The sequence below is a fragment of the Scyliorhinus torazame genome, chromosome 27 (assembly GCF_047496885.1).
Source record: "Scyliorhinus torazame isolate Kashiwa2021f chromosome 27, sScyTor2.1, whole genome shotgun sequence".
NCBI classification, from domain to species: domain Eukaryota; kingdom Metazoa; phylum Chordata; class Chondrichthyes; order Carcharhiniformes; family Scyliorhinidae; genus Scyliorhinus; species Scyliorhinus torazame.
Window position 1 is genome coordinate 2,205,198 of NC_092733.1, and position 19,827 is coordinate 2,225,024.

General features: G+C 45.7%; 1 protein-coding gene across 3 annotated transcripts in view; it reads left to right on the forward strand.

Annotated features, from left to right (window-relative positions):
- The window catches only part of LOC140403126 (3',5'-cyclic-AMP phosphodiesterase 4B-like), a 965,446-nt gene that overhangs the window by 200,567 nt on the left and 745,052 nt on the right, over positions 1 to 19,827 (forward strand). The gene's annotated exons all lie outside the window — the stretch shown is intronic.

Below are 19,827 nucleotides of genomic sequence, written 5' to 3' on the forward strand. Positions count from 1 at the left end.
ACCGGCTCACCAGCTGAGAAAGCAAGCAGCCACAAAGGAAATAGTGCAGGTAAAGGATAGCAGAGGCAGACTGATAACAGAACCAAAGGAGGTCAATCGGGCATTTGAGACCTTCTACCGGGGTCTGTACGCCTCCGGGTTCCCCAACAGGGGCGCGGGGATGAAACAGTTCCTAGACGGACTGGAACTACCAGTTGTGGGGGAAGACAGAAGGGGGGAGCTGGGAGCACCAATAGATCTGGGAGAAATCATGGAGAGCATCAGCTCCATGCAGGCGGGGAAGGCACCGGGACCCGGTGGGTTCCCGGCGGACTTCTACAAAAAATTTGCACCAGTCCTGGCCCCACACCTAAGGGCCATGTTCGCGGACTCACTGGCAAGGGAGAGGCGGAAGGAAGTTGGGGAAACCACGAAAGCCCCCCTTTTTTCCCCATTGTGTCCGGAAAATAAAAGAAAAGCACAACCGGAGCCGGGGGGGTGGGGGGCAGACGGGGGACGGGGGGGACAACGGAGAAGGGGGAGGAACCATAGACCAATCCAGAGGGCAATGAAATGCACATAGGGTCAGTTAAACGAAGGACAAAGTAAACCTCTCTGTATAATAAAGGAAATTAGCGCGGGCGAGAAAAATGTGATATGTATATATACAACTGTTTATAATTATGAGAAATGCCAATAAAACCAATAAAAAGATTTTTAATAAAAACATTTGCCAGTGCTGCTGCTACTGCTGATGATCATTTGGGACTTCTTCATTTTACTCCCCATTCGATGTCCAATCTAAGTCAGTCAGAGTGTCAACCTCCAAACTGTAGTCAGCAAACTGTTGCAGTATCACTCCAATTTAGGGACTGCCGCAAGTTAATAGGCAAACTGCCTCACTGGAGGGTTTGTGCAGAGCCAATCGAAAACGGCAAGTTTAACGCCGAAGTTGGAGCCAGTTTCTTGCCAGGATTCCATGTTTGCCAGTGCTAACTATTCACCAAAACCCACATACTCCTTCAGGGTAAAAACCCACCCTTCTGCCACCTCTCTCTGCCATTTCAGTTTTTAAACACAACAGCCAGTCATGGGTTGGGGAGGAGAAGTGATTTGGTGAAATATACGGCACAGAGTTTGTGTCCCACGGAAACATATCACATCGCTGCTCTTTCTGATTACCCATCAGATACAGCTTAATGAGGTATTGAGGTTACATGAACCTTGTTGAATTGGGGTTGTGACACAGGCTAGTTGGAAGCAGTGGATGAGGACAGTGAAATGTAATCGTCCAGCCTCAGCAGAAAGCTCACTGACATCAGGCTGGCCTCCATCAGTTACAGTGGCTTCCCCCCCCCCCCCCCCCCCCCCCCCCCCCCCCGACCCCGGAGATAACAAAACCAGGCTGGCGAGGGGGAGAAGTAAATTCATTGTCAGGGAGATGATGGGGTTGCTGAGTTTGTCTTTAACGTATTTCATTCTCCATTCTGACTGCAGGATAATAATGGAGGTAGTTTAAACATGTTGGAGGTTTTCCAGGATGCCTACGCCCACAGAGGTGAAACGATCATAAATTAAATGCTGTGTCTCTTCCCACCAGTGTTTTTCCTGTCTATCAGAACAATTTAGGACATGTCTAGCCATTGCCATGGCAACATGGACCACAATGCAAGGGCTTGAACATGCTGCATCTTCATATTGCATTCTCACTTTTAAATATTTTTCCATTTCCTCCATGATTCTCCTGTGCTGGTCTGGAAAAGGTTTCACTCTTACTCACGTCGACAGGCACCCTCTGATACCACACCCTGTGGTCTGTTCCACTTGTCCTCTTGGATATCGAGCATTTTGGGGAGCATGACGTCTCGGGGAGATCCCATCCTCACCCAATGCCCATGCACAGAGAAAGAGTTGCTGGGTACTTGATCAGAGCGTAATCCAGCTGATTTTATCTCTTTCTAGTTATCGGGCTCTTGGATGCAATTTTTGTGCATCTACTCTAGTTTTCAGCTGGGATCGGCAAACAGCACAAGTTAGGGGTTGAGTCTCAATGGCTCAGTATCACACTGGAATTGTTATCCTTCATGTCACTCATCTATTCATTTTAACCGCAGAGCATCAACTCATGTTTCAGCTGTGCATCTACATTTTTTTTAACATTTAGAGTACGCAATTATTGTTTTCCAATTAAGTGGCAATTTAGCGTGGCCAATCCATCTACCCTGCACATCTTTGGGTTGTGGGGATGAGACCCACGCAGATACGGGGAGAATGTGCAAACTCCACACGGAGAGTGACCCGGGGCCGGGATCGAACCTGGGTCCGCTGGGCCGAGAGTCAGTTGCGTTAACCACTACGCCACCGTGCCGCCCGTACATCTACATACTCAGTGTTCCATTTGTGCACTGTGTTCTCAGCACGGTAGCACAGGTATAATAATAATAATAATCTTTATTGTCACATTACAGTGTTACATCAACACTGCAATGAAGTTACTATGAAATGCCCCTAATCGCCACACTCCGGTGCCTGTTCGGGTACACAGAGGGATAATTCAGAATTCACCGAAAAGCGCGTCTTTCTGGACTTGTGGGAGGAAACCAGAGCACCCGGAGGAAACCCACGCAGACACGGGGAGAAGGTGCAGACTCCACACAGACAGTGACCCAAGCCGGGAATCGAACCTTGGACCTGGAGCTGTGAAGCAACCGTGCTAACCACTGTGATCCCGTGTATTTGACGAGACAGAGGGGATAGCAGAAAGGGTGGGGGAGTTGCATTACTGGTTAGGAAACATATCACAGCTGTGATGAGGGAGGATATCTTGGAGGGAAGGGTAGAGCTCACAAATAGGAAGGGTGCAGTCACAATGTTGAAGTTGGACTATAGGCTTCCCAACAGCCAGTGGGGTGCAGAGGAACAGATATGTAGTCAGGTTCTGGAAAGATGTGAAAATAGCAGGGTTGTTGTGGTGGGTGATTTTAATTTTTCCCATATTGCCTGGGACTCCCTTAGTGCCAAAGGTTCGGACGGAGAGCAATTTGTTAGGTGTGTCTAAGAGGGTTTTCTGAAACAGTATGTATCTAGTGGTGTTCCACAGGGATCAGTGCTGGGACCACTGTGGTTTGTAATATATTTAAATGATCTGGAGGAAAATGTAGATGGTCTGATTTTTGCAGATGACACCAAGATAGGTGGAGTTGCAGAAGGGGACTGTCAGAGAATACAGCAGAATATAGATAGATTGGAGAGTTGAGCAGAGAAATGGTAGATGGAGTTCAATCCAGACAAATGCGAGGTGATGCATTTTGGAAGATCCAATTCAGGTGTGAATTATACAGTAAATGGCAGAACCCTCAGGAGCATTGAGGTACAGAGGGATCTGGGCGTTCAGGTCCATAGTTCCATGAAAGTGGCAATGCAGGTGGATAAGATGCATTCAGTACAAGAGTTGGCAGGTCATGTTATAGTTGTATAAACTTTAGTTAAGCCACATTTGGAATATTGCGTTCAGTCTGGTCGCCACACTACCAGAAGGACGTGGATGCTTTGGAGAGAGTGCAAAGAAGGTTTACCAGGACGTTGCCTGATCTGGAGGGTGTTAGCTATGAGGAGAGGTTGAATAAACTCGGATTATTTTCATTGGAAAGATGGAGGCTGAGGGGAAACCTGATTGAGCTCTACAAAATTATGAGTGGTACAGACAGGGTAAATAGTCAGAAGCTTTTTCCCAGGGTGGAAGACTCAATTACAAGGGGCACAGCTTCAAGGTGAGAGGGGGAAAGTTTAGGGGAGACGTACGGGGAAAGATTTTCACGCAGAGGATGGTGGGTGTCTGGAACGCAGTGTCAGTGGAGGTGGTGGAAGATTTACACAAGAAAAGTTTTTTCTGTTTCTGGCCTAACACAATTCTGATTTGAAGAAGTGTTTAACTGGAGAAAGAAAACTTTGGAGGAACAGAAGACCTTCCGACCTCAAACTAATAGAAAAAGAAATAGCAAAATTAGATCAGAAATGAGTAAAAAAAACAAAAAGGATAAATTATTAAAGGATAAATCAAATCTCTTGATGGCGTTTGAGTAAATAGATAGCATAATGGAACTTGGGGACTCCTGGTTTAAGTTCCAAAAGACTAAACCTGCGAATCTTGACCAGGTGGAAGTGGGCATTACATTTATACTTAGTGATCTGGGTTAGAAAGTTCTGACTCCTGCGTGTTATTTCCCCATTCCTGCTGGAGAGTGTGTGTGGTGTGGGGGTGGGGGTGTGTGTGTGAGGGGACTCCGTGTGATGGCAGGGGAGGCAATGGCGTAGTGGTATTGTCACTGGAGTCGTAACACAGAGACCCAGGGTAATAATGCTTTAGGGTCCTGGGTTCAACTCCCACCATAGCAGATGCTGAAATTTGAATTCAGTAGACAATATGGAATAAAAAGTCAAATGGAGCTGCATGCCTTGTCGTACCTTTACAAAATAGGTTCAATTTTACAATTGAACTATAATTTTGTTACAGAAAGGTTAAAGATGAAGCAATAGCTAATTATTTCCAATTATTGTGGTTACACCTTTGCATTTTGGACATTTGTGACAAGGAAAAGACATTAACTTTGTAAGAAGATTGCAGCTCACGTAAATTTAGATCTAGAATAAGAAAAAAACAGCAGCATAATCTTCATCCAAGTTAAATAAGTCAGAGTGATTCATCACCCAAGAGATTCTTCCCTCGCTTATGAATTAGTGGTTAAATATAATCATTCAGTGCAGTGAAGCGAACAAATTACATGACCTCCCTGTGTGTCTGTTAGTCGCTGTTCCTCGCGTCACAGAACTCAGCCCATATTTATGGTCTCAATAATATTATTGATGCCAATGGTAGCGTATCGATGCAAAATGAAGGGTTCAAATCTCAGGACAAAATAAAGGAGCCAGGAGGAAGAATCAGTGAAGCTGAATATTTTAACCCAAGAGTCATTCAATTATTGAATCATTTAGTAGAAAGGACAATGATGTGGGGAGTTTAACTGCCTTCAAGGGCAACAAGATGTCTTTCTTGAGAGAGAGGCCCAGTGTACACCATGAAAAGGTGGGGTTAAGATTCACCGATAATGACAGGTGATTGAGATTAAAAATTGCCATAACTTTCCCCTATCTGGAGATCTTATTGCTACCTAATTATCTCCCCTCATTGTCTGAAGATGCTGATTTTTGTTGGGGGAATGGTTTCACGGGTATGTTCAGCCTTCTCCCAAGTGCGATTTTTCATGTGTAAGTGGACAGTGTCAGCAGGCCGCTCGTCCATGTCCATTCCCCAGCAAGGACACTGAACATTTATCAGTGTCAGAAGGCGGAACCCTATTCGGTGCCAAGGACCAACTAGCACATTCTGGATTTGTAAAGCCTTACAGAGGATCTGGGGATTTATGTGTATAGATCTTTGAAGGTGACAGGACATAATGAGAACGCGGTTAGCAAAGCATACGTGATCTTGGGCTTCATAAATAGAGTATAAATGCAGGGTGGTTTTACTGAACCTTCATTAAGCTGCAGTTAGACTACAACTGGAGAATTGCATCCAGTCCTGGTCACCACACTTTAGGAGGGATGTGAAGGCCCTTGAGGGGATGCAGAAGAGATTTACAAAAATGGCTCACGTGATGAAAATCTTAGCTACCAGGTTAGTTTGGCGATGCTGAGGTTATTCTTATTGAAGCAAAAGAGATTATGGGTAGGTTTGATAGAGGTGTACAAGTTTATGATAGGTTTAGATAAGGGAAACAAAGAAAAGTCGTTCCCATTAGCTGATGATAGAAGGATGATGGAAGGTATTGGGAAAGAGGTGCAGTGGGATATGAGGAAGAACCTGCCTCAGAGGTTGGTGGAAGCAGATATGATTTCAAAAGGAAATTGGATGGGCAGTGGAGCAAAATAAACTTGTACGGTTATGGGGATAGAGCGAGAAAATGGGACTGACTGGATTGTTGTACTGAGGACCAGCATGAACTCGACAAAATACCTCCCCCGTCTTTTTTATAATCTTTCTTGGTAAGTCAGCAATGCTGGCAAAGCTAGTGTTTGTTGCCCATCCCTAATTGTCCTTCAGAAGATGGTGGTGAGCCAACTTCAACTTCTTCTCCAAGCTAACCTTGTAGCTAAGGTCTTCATCCCGCGAACCATTTTTATAAATCTACGCTGCATTCTCTCAAAGACTTTCCTAAAGGGCGGTCCACCCAGAGTGCCATTAGGAAGGGAGTTCTAGGCTTGTGGTCTCAGCAACAAGTGAAGGAATGGTGATATAATTCCAAGTCAGCAACGTATGTGGCTTGGAGAGGTACTTGCAGATGCTGTTCTTCCCAAATATGTGCTACCCGTGTCCTCGCGACAATAGAGTTCGTGGGTTGGAGAAATGCTGCAGAAACAGTAGGCTTGGTGAGTTGCTGCAGGGCACCTGCATCAGTGGCGGAGGGAGTGAATGTTTAAGGTGGTGGACGGGGTGTCAGTCAAGCAGGCTTCTTTGTTCGGGATAGTGTTAAGCTTCTTGAGTGTTGTTGGAGCTGTATATGTCCAGGAAAGAGGAGATAATTCTATCACACTCCTGACTCCTGCCTTTGGGGATTCAGGAGGTGAGTTACACGGCGCAAAATTCTGACCTGCTTTTCTAGCCACAGTATTTATATGGCTGTTCCAATTCCTTTTCTGGTCAATGTTAACCCTCAGGTTATTGATATGGGCATATAGCGATGGTAATGCTGTTGAAAATCAATGGGAGATGGATAGATTTTCTCTCTTTTTGGAGATCATCATTGCCTGGCACTTGTGTGGCGTGAATGTTACTTGCCACTTATTAGCCTGAGCCCAAATGTTTCCTGGGTCTTGCTGCGTGAGGGCATGAACTGCTTCAGTGTCCAAGGGTCCCGAATGGTATTGAACACTGCAATCATCAACAAACATCCCCACTTCTGACCTTATGATGGAGGGAAGGTCAGCGATGAAGCAGCTTAAGATGGTTGGACATAGGACCCTGAGGAATTCCTTCTGCGATGTTCTGGGGCTGAGATGGTTGACCTCTGACGGCCACAACCATCTTTCTTTGTTTTTCCCCTTGATTCTCATTGACTTCAACTTTGCTGGGACAGTTTGATGCCACACTTGACATCTTTATGACTGAATGAGTTTATGCATCAAGCTACCAGCAAGGGGAAGACATTGTGCCAGGGTTCTAAAAGACAAATAGCAATCAGGATTAATTCAGAAAAGTATCAAAATTGTGCAAAATTGGATGGTTGACTGGCTTAGTTGGACTAATGATCTGCTCCTGCTAAAAATTCTCACAATCATATCATGATTTTCATTTTCCATCCAGGCTGATAAAACCCAGCAGTTTAGCTCTACACTTGTGATATTAACTAACTTAACACAGACTGAAAATCGAGCTGTTTCGTGCATGAGGCTCAGTACCATGGCATGAGGCATGTTTGCGCATTGAGCCATTAAGGAGTGTTTGGACAAGTTTACTTCAGGGAAGAATCATTTGTTCCGCTAATGACAGAATTGTGCACTGGCCATGTTTATCCGTGGAAGAGATGAATGGTGAACACGTCACACATAAATTACCAGAGATATCACATCATAAAATTGAAACACAAAATCACAATATTAAACATGCTTGTGCAACGCAGCATGAAATTAGAAAGTGGGATTCATATTGAAGAAGTTGTTCTTGTTCTGTACAATACTCCGACACACAGAAGGACGTTGGCTTCCCCATTATTTCATCAACATCCCTCAACACATTTTCGGATTGTCCATCTATTTTCCCAGTGATTCACTCTATTTATTTGGTGCTTTACTGATGAAGTTTGCTGCACTGATCACCATTGAATTCACATGTCAATTTGCAAGCTGGAAATTGTCTTTTTGCACCCAGACACCTGGTACTAAAGTGACAATGTGCCGAGACTCCGACAGCTCATTATCTGCCAAATCGCTCTTGTGAATAAACCAAAGCTGCTGGATTCCCCGTGAATACTCTTGTTCTTCCATCGTACCAAGTGAAAGTGAATGGTCTGATTTGTGTTGCCGGCGGCGCTGGGGCACACTCAATGTAAGCTGGTCAAAGCAGCACAAAGCCCGCCTGGCGTGCCCCTCGACCACAGGCTGGTTGTGCAGTGGATTGAATGCTGGTCCTTCACCTCTGGGACCTGCAAACAGATGGCAGTTCGAGCATGAGAACACCCTTTAAAACCATCTTAGAACTAAGAAACATATCCACAGGGAGCTACTAAATGCTGCTGTCTGCAAAGTTGTTTACAACAATAACAAATGTTCAGTGTTTTTCCTTTAACGTTTGACTTTAAACCAGAACTGACTTATTCAATATAATTTTGAGCTCATCATATTTCATTCTTTTGTTTTGATGTGGTGCCTGACACATGTAAACTGTCCCCATGTATAAGAGTCTCTGAATCGATCTACTGAAATTCCACATAGGTGGAATTTCCATGTGGTAGTTTGGAGCAAACACTCTTCCCATAAGTATTGAGCCTGCTTAACTTATCCCAGAGAGTTCAGCCCAATGTCAGGACCAAGGCCTCAGGACCCAAAGATGCTGCAACAGTTTATTGGCTGGAATTCCACGGGTCACTACAGAGCACCTGTGAGCTTCCAACTGCTTGACCAGCCTTTCACAACCTTTCCTCAGGGTGAACAGGGTGATGCACGATCAATTCCACAGAGACGAGAGTTGAATACAACTGAGGCTTTATTACTCTAAGATGTGTGGCCTCCTACAGCAGCTGGCAAAATGGTTGCTGTATAGGGAGCACACATATTTATACTCCGCATACTGGGCAGAGCCAGCAGGCAGGTACTACCACCGTACCTGTAGTACAGGGTCTTACCACACATCTTCCAATATGTACAACAGTGGTGATTACCACACAGCCTTATCTGGCACCCGATGGAAAGAAACCTTTCTGCCTGAGACAGATTTTCCCTCCAGGCCTCATTAATGAACCTAGCAGCTGGCTAGTATCAACAATGTCTTGTCGTTTTGCACATCTGCTTCACTCATTTATTGGATTAGTCACAGCGGATTGCTTGCTTCCAAACATCCATTGACACTTGAGGCACCTTGGAGCTAAAAAGAGCAGGTCAATTTCTCCTATTTAAAACCTAATTGGTCATTAGAAAACTGACATACATGGGTTTGTGCCCTCTTTCGCCTAGATTTGACAGGTACCAGAATCCTCACCAACAGCACCATGAGCAGCACGATGGATCATAAAATATTTAAATATGTTGCAACGTACTCCTGATCACAACACGGGCATACAATAGACGTGGTTAGCACTGTGGCTTCACAGCGCCAGGGTCCTAGGTTCGATTCCCCGCTGGGTCACTGTCTGTGCGGAGTCTGCACGTTCTCCCCGTGTCTGCGTGGGTTTCCTCCGGGTGCTCCAGTTTCCTCCCACAGTCCAAAGACGTGCAAGTAGGTGGATTGGCCATGCTAAATTGCCCTTAGTGTCCAAAAAGGTTAGGAGAGGTTATTGGGTTATGGGGAGTGGGTCGGTGCAGACTTGATGGGCCGAATGGCCTCCTTTTGCACTGTATGTATCTATGTACTGAACAGTGGATCCATCGGATAGAGTAGAGTACTTAATGTGGCGGTTTAGAAGGGGTGAACCTGCACCTCCTGCTGCACCTCCACTTTCCCTCCACGGTTCAGAAACGTGAGGCTCAACCGGGTTCTAAGCCTTCGTCCCATCAGCAGTTCTGCAGGGTTATCCCCGCAGTCATGTATGGTATCGTGCAGTAGTTCGAAAGGAACAGAGCCGGTCGCGTGTCCATGGAGCTTTTGTTAGCCCCTTTTGAAAGTCTGAACTGTCCTTTTTTAAAAAAATACAGCACAGAACAGGCCCTTCGGCCCACGATGTTGTGCCGAACCTTTGTCCTAGATTAATCATAGATTATCATTGAATTTACAGTGCAGAAGGAGGCCATTCGGCCCCCTGAGTCTGCACCGGCTCTTGGAAAGAGCACCCTACCCAAGGTCAACACCTCCACCCTATCCCCATAACCCAGTAACCCCGCCCAACACTAAGGGCAATTTTGGACACTAAGGGCAATTTATCATGGCCAATCCACCTAACCTGCACATCTTTGGACTGGGAGGAAACCGGAGCACCCGGAGGAAACCCACGCAGACACGGGGAGGATGTGCAGACTCCGCACAGACAGTGACCCAAGCCGGAATCGACTCTGGGACCCTGGAGCTGTGAAGCAATTGTGCTATCCACAATGCTACCGTGCTGCCCTTAAGAACAAATAAATCTACACTATATCATTTTACCGTAATCCATGTACCTATCCAATAGCTGCTTGAAGGTCCCTAATGTTTCCGACTCAACTACTTCCACAGGCAGTGCATTCCATGCCCCCACTACTCTCTGGGTAAAGAACCTACCTCTGACATCGCCCCTACATCTTCCACCATTCACCTTAAATTTATGTCCCCTTGTAATGGTTTGTTCCACCCGGGGAAAAAGTCTCTGACTGTCTATCTATTCCCCTGATCATCATATAAACCTCTATCAAGTCGCCCCTCATCCTTCTCCGTTCTAATGAGAAAAGGCCTAGCACCCTCAACCTTTCCTCGTAAGACCTACTCTCCATTCCAGGAAACATCCTGCTAAATCTCCTTTGCACCTTTTCCAAAACTTCCACATCCTTCCTAAAATGAGGCGACCAGAAATGTACACAGTACTCCAAATGTGGCCTTACCAAAGTTTTGTACAGCTGCATCATCACCTCACGGCTCTTAAATTCAATCCCTCTGTTAATGAACGCGAGCACACCATAGGCCTTCTTCACAGCTCTATCCACTTGAGTGGCAACTTTCAAAGATGTATGAACATAGACCCCAAGATCTCTCTGCTCCTCCACATTGCCAAGAACTCTACCGTTAACCCTGTATTCCGCATTCATATTTGTCCTTCCAAAATGGACAACCTCACACTTTTCAGGGTTAAATTCCATCTGGCTCTTCTCAGCCCAGCTCTGCATCCTATCTATGTCTCTTTGCAGCTGACAACAGCCCTCCTCACTATCCACAACTCCACCAATCTTCGTATCGTCTGCAAATTTACTGACCCACCCTTCAACTCCCTCATCCAAGTCATTAATGAAAATCACAAACAGCAGAGGACCAGGCCGTTAGATGAGGGAAAGTACGGGGCGGTTTGGATACACCCGATGACGTTGTGTTTTGCAAACGTGCCAAACTCCTCACTTGTGAAGGGCCTCCCGTTGTCCATCCCCAGAACCTCTGAGATCCCATGTGTGCTGAAAGAGCGCTGGAGCATTTCCACAATGTCCCTGAACATTATCGAGGCCATCTAATACACGCCAAGCTACTTTGAGTGGGCGTCCATGGTGACAAGGAACATGGACCCCATGAAAGGCCCTGCAAAGTCTCAATGCAGTCGTACCCATGGGCGTCCCGGCCATTCCCATGGATGAAGTGAGGCCGCTGCCGGGAGATACTGCTGTCCTGGCACGGTGGGCAGCTGCGTATGATCCTCTCAATGTCGCCATCAGTGCCAGGCCACCACACATAACCACAGGCCAACATCCTCATCTTAGAGACACCCAGGTACCCCTGTGCAGGTTCTTCGGCAGATACTCCTGTCCCTGCGGCAGGTTGACTATGCGACTCCCCACAATACGACACCATCCTCCACAATCAGCTCTGAGAACCTCTGGGCAAAAGACTGTAGGGCTGCAGGACGGGTCTCCTGCAATCTGCTGCTCAGAAGAATGGACGGAGTTTCGCCAGTCTCGGATCCCGCTGCATCCATGCTCGCACCTGAGTGGCCGTCACTGACAAGGTATCCATAAAATTAAGAGTTGCAACCACTTCAATGGCCACTGGCGGAGATGGGGAACCCGTGGGCGATAGTAGACGACTGAGAGCATCGACCTGGACAATCTGTGTTCCCGGCCTGTGTTGAATTAAATATTCATACGCAGCGAGTAGAAGCGCCAGAATCTGAATTCTGGCTGATGCGATGGGTGGGATTCCCTTATCCTCCCTAAATAGGCCGAGCTGGGGCTTGTGGTTGATTACAATAGAGAAGTGCCTCCCATAAATATATTGGTGGAATTTCTTGACTCCAAATATTACCGGCATGCCCTCCTCTATTTGAGCATATTGTCACTCAGTGTCCGCCAGGGGTCTCGAGGCGAAAGTGATGGGGCGTTCCGTGCCGTCGTCCCATCTGTGGGCCAGCCCTAATGCCATGGCGAGGCATCGCATGGTAGAATTAGCAACCAAGCTGGGTCATAGTGAGTGAGGAGCTGTGTGGATGGTAGATGCTCTTTTACCCTGGCACCCCAGAGCCAGTTCTAGTTCTTCTTCAACAGTATGTGGAGTGGAGCCAATAAGCTGGCCAGGTTGGTGATTAACTTTCCACAATAATTTACCAGGCCTAGGAATGACCGGAGTTCAGTGGTGTTCTCAGGGTCGGGGTCTCTTTTATGGCCCGAACCGTGTCCTTTATTAGGTGTCGACCATCCCTGTCAACCCTGTATCCTAACAAGTCTGGTGCGTAACACACATTTGCTTCTCTTTAGCCAGGTGTCCACTTGGGAAAACTACCCGAGCACTTCTCGCAGGTTGTCCATCTGCTCCTTCTCCGTGGTACCCGTGATGAGCATGTCACCTAGAATGACAGGCACCTTTGGGAGATCCTGCAGGATACTTTCCATCACTCACTGGAAAATCGCCAGGGCTGATGAGGCCCCAAACAGGATGCGGGTGTATTCAAATTACTCTCTATGGTGCTTATGATCGGAAATTTCCTGGATGCTGGATCTAGCTCCACCTGTAAATAGGCATGGCTCATGTCAAGCTTTGTGAAAGAAAACCCTCCAGCTAATTTTCATAGGATTCCTACAGTGCAGAAGGAGGCCAATCGACTCATCGAGTCTGCACCAACTCTTCGATTTATCATCTCATACAGGTACAATCCCCGCCCTATTCCTACAACTCCACCCTAAGGGAGAATTTAGCGTGGCCAATCCACCTAACCTACACATCTTTGCACTGTGGGAGGAACCTGGAGTACCCGGAGGAAACCCACGCAGACACGGGGAGAACATGTAGACTCCACACAGTTTAAAAAAAATAAATTTAGAGTATTATTTTTTTCCAATTAAGTTTTGCGTACATATCTTCCACTCTAGGCATTGTGCACCGGTCCAGGCATGAAGCCCTGTTCATTGTGAACTTGTAATTCCCGCAGAGTCGGACAGATTTGTCAGGCTTCATTACCGGCACCACGGGTGCGGCCCACTCTGCAAATTGTACAGTGTATATAATCTTCACATCCTTCAAGTGCTGTAGCTCTGCGTCAACCTTGGCAAGCAATGCATAGGGGACAGGCCTCTCTCTAAAGTACGTAGCTGAGCATCAGGATCCATGTAGATATGGGCCTTGGACCCCTTTATCCTGCCCAGACCCTCCTGGAATACTTTGGGGTATTTGCTCAGTACGTCAGATTCTCGATGCCCATCCAAAAAATTAATTGAAACGGAGGGCTCGCAACCAGTCACTCCCCAGCGAATTGGGTGCCAGTCACTGTGCCACAACCAAGAGAAGATGGACCGACTGCTGCCTGAGTTAGGGTGGTCCCCACGATGCTCAATGGCTCGCCAGCATAGGTCGCCAACCTTGTCTTGGTGTCACGCAGCATCAGCAACAGGATCCCTGCGCAAAATCATCAAATAGCCTGATGGACCACGATGGAGGCGGCAGCTCTGTGTCCATTTCCAACACTATAGGGTGTCCATTTACTTGTAACGTGAGCCGGACAGGCGCCACCTTCAGGACTGTGACCCAGTTCAGCCGCAACAAACAGTCCCCCTCCTCCGAGAGGGCCGTGTGCAAGGCTGTGGCTCGCGGTGATCTTGGTGGCTGCCGTGGACGGGTGCCATGGATGGCATTCTCTGCCCCTGATTTGGTGACTCTGGCCATCACGTGTCGTCCGACCACACCTTTGGCAATGTGACCGGCTCTCCCCTTCGTCCTCGGGGCAGGTGTCGGGCAAGTCAGCGGTGGCTCCCGAGTCTGGAGTTGCCTCTGGAGTTGCCCTTTGGGAGGTGATCTGGCTTGACTGTCATTGCCCCGTGATGCAACGGGAGTTCGAAACAGAGGGCGGGCCAAACTTTGGATTCTATAGTCCATGGACCCCTGCTGCCCCTGCGTGCTGACGGGACAGTGACAGCTCGAAGGCCCATTTTAAACCTAAGGTGGGCTTCACCAACAGCTTCCTCTGAGTGGCCGTCTTGTTTATCGCACAAACCAGCCTTTGGGACGGTCCAAACTCGCAGTGCTCTGCCAGTTGCCTACGGCGGGTGAAGAAGTCAGTGACAGATTCACCTGGAGACCACACGACCATGTTAAACCAATACCACTGCACGATACTGGAAGGTTTAGGGTGATAATGTTCAGCTATCAATGCGAGAAGCTCGTCAAATGATTTGGAGTCTAATTCAGCCGGTAAGTGACTCTTTATAAATCCAGAAGCCAGGGGCCTGCAGGCGGACAGGAGGGTGAATTTCTGATGGTCTTTGCCCAAAATGCCCTTAGCCTGGAAGAAGTACATCAGGCGTTTAGCATATTGGCTCCAATCTTCCTGGCCTGCTTATAGCTTACTGAAACACGGCATCTTGAACTTTTATGTCCACACATTCCAGGATAGTAATCGCCCAGGGCAACTGGGCGGTTCCACAAACGAGTCTGGTGTCTCCTATGTCCTCGACACCATTTTCGTAACTGAGGAAGCCAGTGGAACAAGGATTTATTGAACTATGTACAATACTCTACCCAAGGCAGTAACTCTCTCCTGTTGGGACACCAACGACTCCTGACCCAACTTTATAAGCAAGTCTAACGAGCTCCAGCTGGGTGGCCCCCTGCCCCCTACCTGGGAAGCTTGTACTCCACGAGTGGCAATGGAAGCTCGACAATGGTTTCCCCTGATCCCTCGTGGGGTTTATGACAATTCCCCAGCCAGGGAAAGCAACACCTCAGTGTCTGCCCTGCCAGACCTCTTCGTAATCTTGAATGTTTCAATAAAATCACGTTTTTTTTCCTAAACACCAGAGAATTTAATCAGCATCTCTCCATAGGTCAACCCATTTATCACAGGAACCAATCTAGAGAACCTTTGCTATACCGCCTCCAATTCATGTGTATACTTCCTTAAATATGGAGACCAAAACTGCACGCACTATTCCAGATGTGACCTCTCAAAAACCCTGTACAATTGTAGCAAGACTTCTTTATTCCTGTACTCCAATTCCCTTTCAATAAAGGTCAACGTGCTAGTTACTTTCTTAATTGTTTGCTGTACCTGCAAATAAACTTTCTGTGTTCCTCCCACCCAAGTCTGTGTGAACATCAACATTTACATGTTTCACGGCTTTTAAAAGCTACACCACTTTTCTGTAACATTTCCCCACATTATACTCCATTATACAAAATATTACACAAGTCTTCACAACATGTGTGCCCACCTAGCTTTGTATCATCATTAGTTACATTACATTCTGTCTCTTCATCTAAGTCATCAGTATTGATTCTAAATAACTGAGGCGACAGCACTAATCCTTGTCGCACTCTATTAGTCACAGCCTGCCAATTTGGAAGTGCGCCATTTATCCCTGCTTTCTGTCCATTTACCAATCCTCTATCCAATAGATAACCCTCAACTGCATCAGCACTTATCTTGCCGTTTAAGCTTTTGTGTGGCACCTCATCAAATGCTTTTTTTTTTGGAAATCCAGGTATACTACATCTACTGGTTCCCTTTATCTACGCTAATAGCTACATCCATCAAATAACTCGAATACATTTTTTAAACAGGATTTCCTTTCGCAAAACCATGTTGATTTGTTTTAATGATACAATATGTTTCTAAGTGCATTGTTAAAACTTCCTAAATAATAGATTCCAGCACTTTCCTGATAACCTATGTCAGGCTAACTGGCTTGGTTTTGTTCTCTCTCTTTTTCTTGGACATTGGGGTTACATTTGCTAACTTCCAATCTGCTGGGTCCATTCCAGAACCTAGACAATTTTGGAAAATTGTGTACTCATCATGTTATCCACCTTGCTGGTTTGATCCTCAAGGAACTCAAGCAAGTTTGTCAAACACAACTTAGCCTCAAACACCATGCTGACCTTCGTGGATCGAGCTTTGTCTTTCCAAATGTTCAGCCATCGCCTCCTTAATGTTTGATTCCAGCAACTTCCTCACCACAGGGGTCAAGCTAATTGGTCTATAGTTTCCTATTTTTTCCTCCCACCCTTTTTGAGTAGAGGCATCACATTAGCGTGTTTCCAATCCACCGGGACCCTTGCAGAATCCAGGGAAATCTGAAATATCATAACTAATGCACCCACTATCTCCGCTGCTACCTCTTTTAATACCCTAGTTTGCAGGCGATTGTGTCCCGGAGACTTAACTGCCTGAAATCCCACTAATCTATTCAATAAAGCTTCCCTAGTGATGGTTATTGCACTAAGTTCCTCTGCATTTACAGTTTTTGGACATTTTTTATTATCCTCAAATGAAGACAGAGGCAAAATATTGGTTCAATGCCTCCGCCATCTCTGTGTTCCCTTTTATTGTCACCGGAGGAAGGAGCAGCGCTCCGAAAGCTAGTGACATCGAAACAAACCTGTTGGACTTTAACCTGGTGTTGTAAGACTTCTTACTGTGCTCACCCCAGTCCAACGCCGGCATCTCCACATCATCATTCCCCTTTATTATCTCACCAGTATCGTCCTCTAAAGGGCCAACATTTACTTTAGCTATTTTCTTCCTCTTTATATACTTATAGAAGCTTTTGGTATCCGTGTTTATGTTTTCTGCGAGTTTCCTTTCATTGTTCATCTTAGCTCTTTTGATTTTATTTTTATCTGATGAAGGAGCTACGCTCCGAAAGCTAGTGATTCCAAATAAACCTGTTGGACTTTAACCTGGTGTTGTGAGACTTCTTACTGTGCCCAGCCCAGTCCAACGCCGGCCTCTCCGCATCATGATGTTATTTTTCGTAGCCTTTTGCTAAACCTTAAATTTCTCCCAATCCTCCAGCTTCTATAGTATGGTGTGTCCTAGTTTTTGCCTTTATGCCCTCCTTGACGTCCTTGTTTAGCCATGGAATGTTTTTCTCCCTTTTACAATTCCTCTCAGGAATACACTTTAATTGAGAGGTGTTTACTATCTCCCTGAACATCTGCCATTGTTCCTCAACTGTCTGACCCTCAATTATCTGTGTCCAGTCTACTTGGGCCAACTCTTTCCTCAGGCCTGTATAATTACCTCTGCCCAATGCTAAAACTCTAGTCTGGCACTCTGTCTTCTCTCACTCAATCTGAATTTGAAATTCGAGCATGCTGTGATCGCTTCTTCCAAGAGGATCCTTAACGACAAGACTATTTAACAACCCTTCTTTGTTATTGCTCCAAGAAATAATCCTTCATACACTCAATGACATCTCCCTCAAGGCTACCCTTGCCAGTCGATATGCATGTTAAAATCACCCCTGGTTATCGTTGTGCTCTTCTCTCACTGAAGAAGCAGCTACAGTTCAATGTGAAAGTTAGCAATCCATATGGGGACTGATTGGTAGCCTAAAGTGGTACGGCAGCAATCTTCCAAGGATAACACCCTTTAACCTGACATAATTAACACAGAAAAGAATAAAATTAGGAATATAACAGAGTCAATTGTTAATCTAATGGGTAGCAATGTTCCCAGCATTCTACACCATGGAAGGTTGGTATTGACTTCGCCTCTTGGATTTTTGTATTGCAAAGATGAGCTCAGCAAAAACTGCCTTGGAGTTCTGATGAAAGGTAACAGACCTGAAAGATTCATTTTGTTTCTCTCTCGACAGATGCTGCCAGGCATGCCGACTGTTTTCAGCATTTCTTGTTTCATTTCAGCAGAGAGCAGTGTGGGTTGTCAGAATGACCCTGTGATGTTAATGGATTATTCTGACCTTTTAGTGATCCGCTTTTCGCTGATCTTTTTTTTCCCTTTGTACATCGAATAAGCAGATGCTGTCGTTTGGGTTCCAGCTTTATAAATGTAATTTATTTCTTACTGGGGAAAGAACTTGCGTATTGTTGAAGTTTTTGTCTTGCACTCATCCGGACACCCTTTATCCTGACAAAAATAATACAAAAAATTATTAAAATGAGTAATATAGCAGAGTCAGTTTTTAATCCAATGGGTAGTAAATGTTCCTAGTGTGTTACAAATGTAGATAAAAGGTTATAAATGTAGATATAAGGGGTGTTATCCTTGGAGATACCAATATAAAGGGAAACCAACAAGTTATATTGTATGAGGAGAGAAAGCTGATTAGTTGGCAAGCAGACTCTGATTGGTGTAGGCATTGTAATGGAGAATGCAACAGTTGATGCTGACTGACAGTTAACTGCCAAGCATTGTTTGAAATTTAAAGCAGGTGGCTTCACCTTGATACGTCAAGGCCTTCTGAACCACCTTATCGACCTATCCTGCTACCTTCTGCGATCTATGGACATGCAAAATAACCAGATAATCTGGCAGTGTTTTGTGTTGGCTGAGCAGGAAATGTTGTCCAGGACGGTGGGAAAATGACGTGCTGTTTGAATAGCACCATATGATTCATATGACCACTCAAGCAGGCACACAGGACATTGGTATTACCCAAAGAAGGCGGTGCAGCACTTCCTCATCACTGAACTTGTGTGAACTACCAGAGGCAAAAGCTTAATTACAGAAAGATGGGTGCAAGGATGAATGGAAAGGCAACTTATTCTGTAAATGGAGAGAAACTTCAGAGTGCTTTGGTACAGACGGATCTGGGGGGTCCTCATGCCCGATTCACTGAAAACAAGTGGGCATGTACAGCAGGTGAGAAGGAAGGCAAATGGAATTTTGACCTTTATAGCTAAATGAATAGTGTATAAAAGTAGAGAAGTGTTGCTGCAACTGTACAAGGCATAGGTGAGGCCGCGCCTGGAGTATTGCGCACAGTTTTGGTCCCCTTATTTGAAGAAGGATGTAATTGCATTAGCGGCAGTTCAGAGGAGGTTCACTAGATTGATCCCAGAGATGAGGGGTTTGTCTTATGAGGAGAGATTGAGCGGTTTAGGCCGATACTCTCTGGAGTTTAGAAGAATGAGGAGATTTAATTGAGGTATACAAGATGATAAAAGGTATTGACAAAGGTAGACATAGAGAGGCTGCTTCCCCTTGCGGCAACCTAGAACGAGAGGTCATGTTTTAAGGATAAAGGGTAGCAGATTTAAAACCAGGATGAGGAGAAATTACTTATCTCAATGGGTGGTGAATCTGGAATTCATGACCCCAGAGTGCAGTGGATGTCGGGACATTGAGTAAACTTAAGGAGGAGATAGATAGATTTTTAATTAGTAATGGGGGTTGAAGGGTTATGGAGAACAGGCAGGAAAGTGGAGTCTGTGGCCGAGAGATCAGCCACGATGGTATTGAATGGCGGAGTGAGTGCGAGGGGCTGAATTGCCCACTGCTGCTCCTAGTTGTTATGTTCTTATGACTGTAGAATGAGCTGAATAATCTTTCTTTGTGTCTCTATCTATCTGATCTGTTTCCCTCACTGGAGCATATTCTATCTGTGTACTGCTCCCGACCACTGCATCAACTATACTTCTCAGGGGCAGACATTTATATCAAGTAAATAGTAAAAACATTTAGCATATTCCAAATATGTCAGCTATAACAGATTAATTATACTATTTCAAGCAATTCA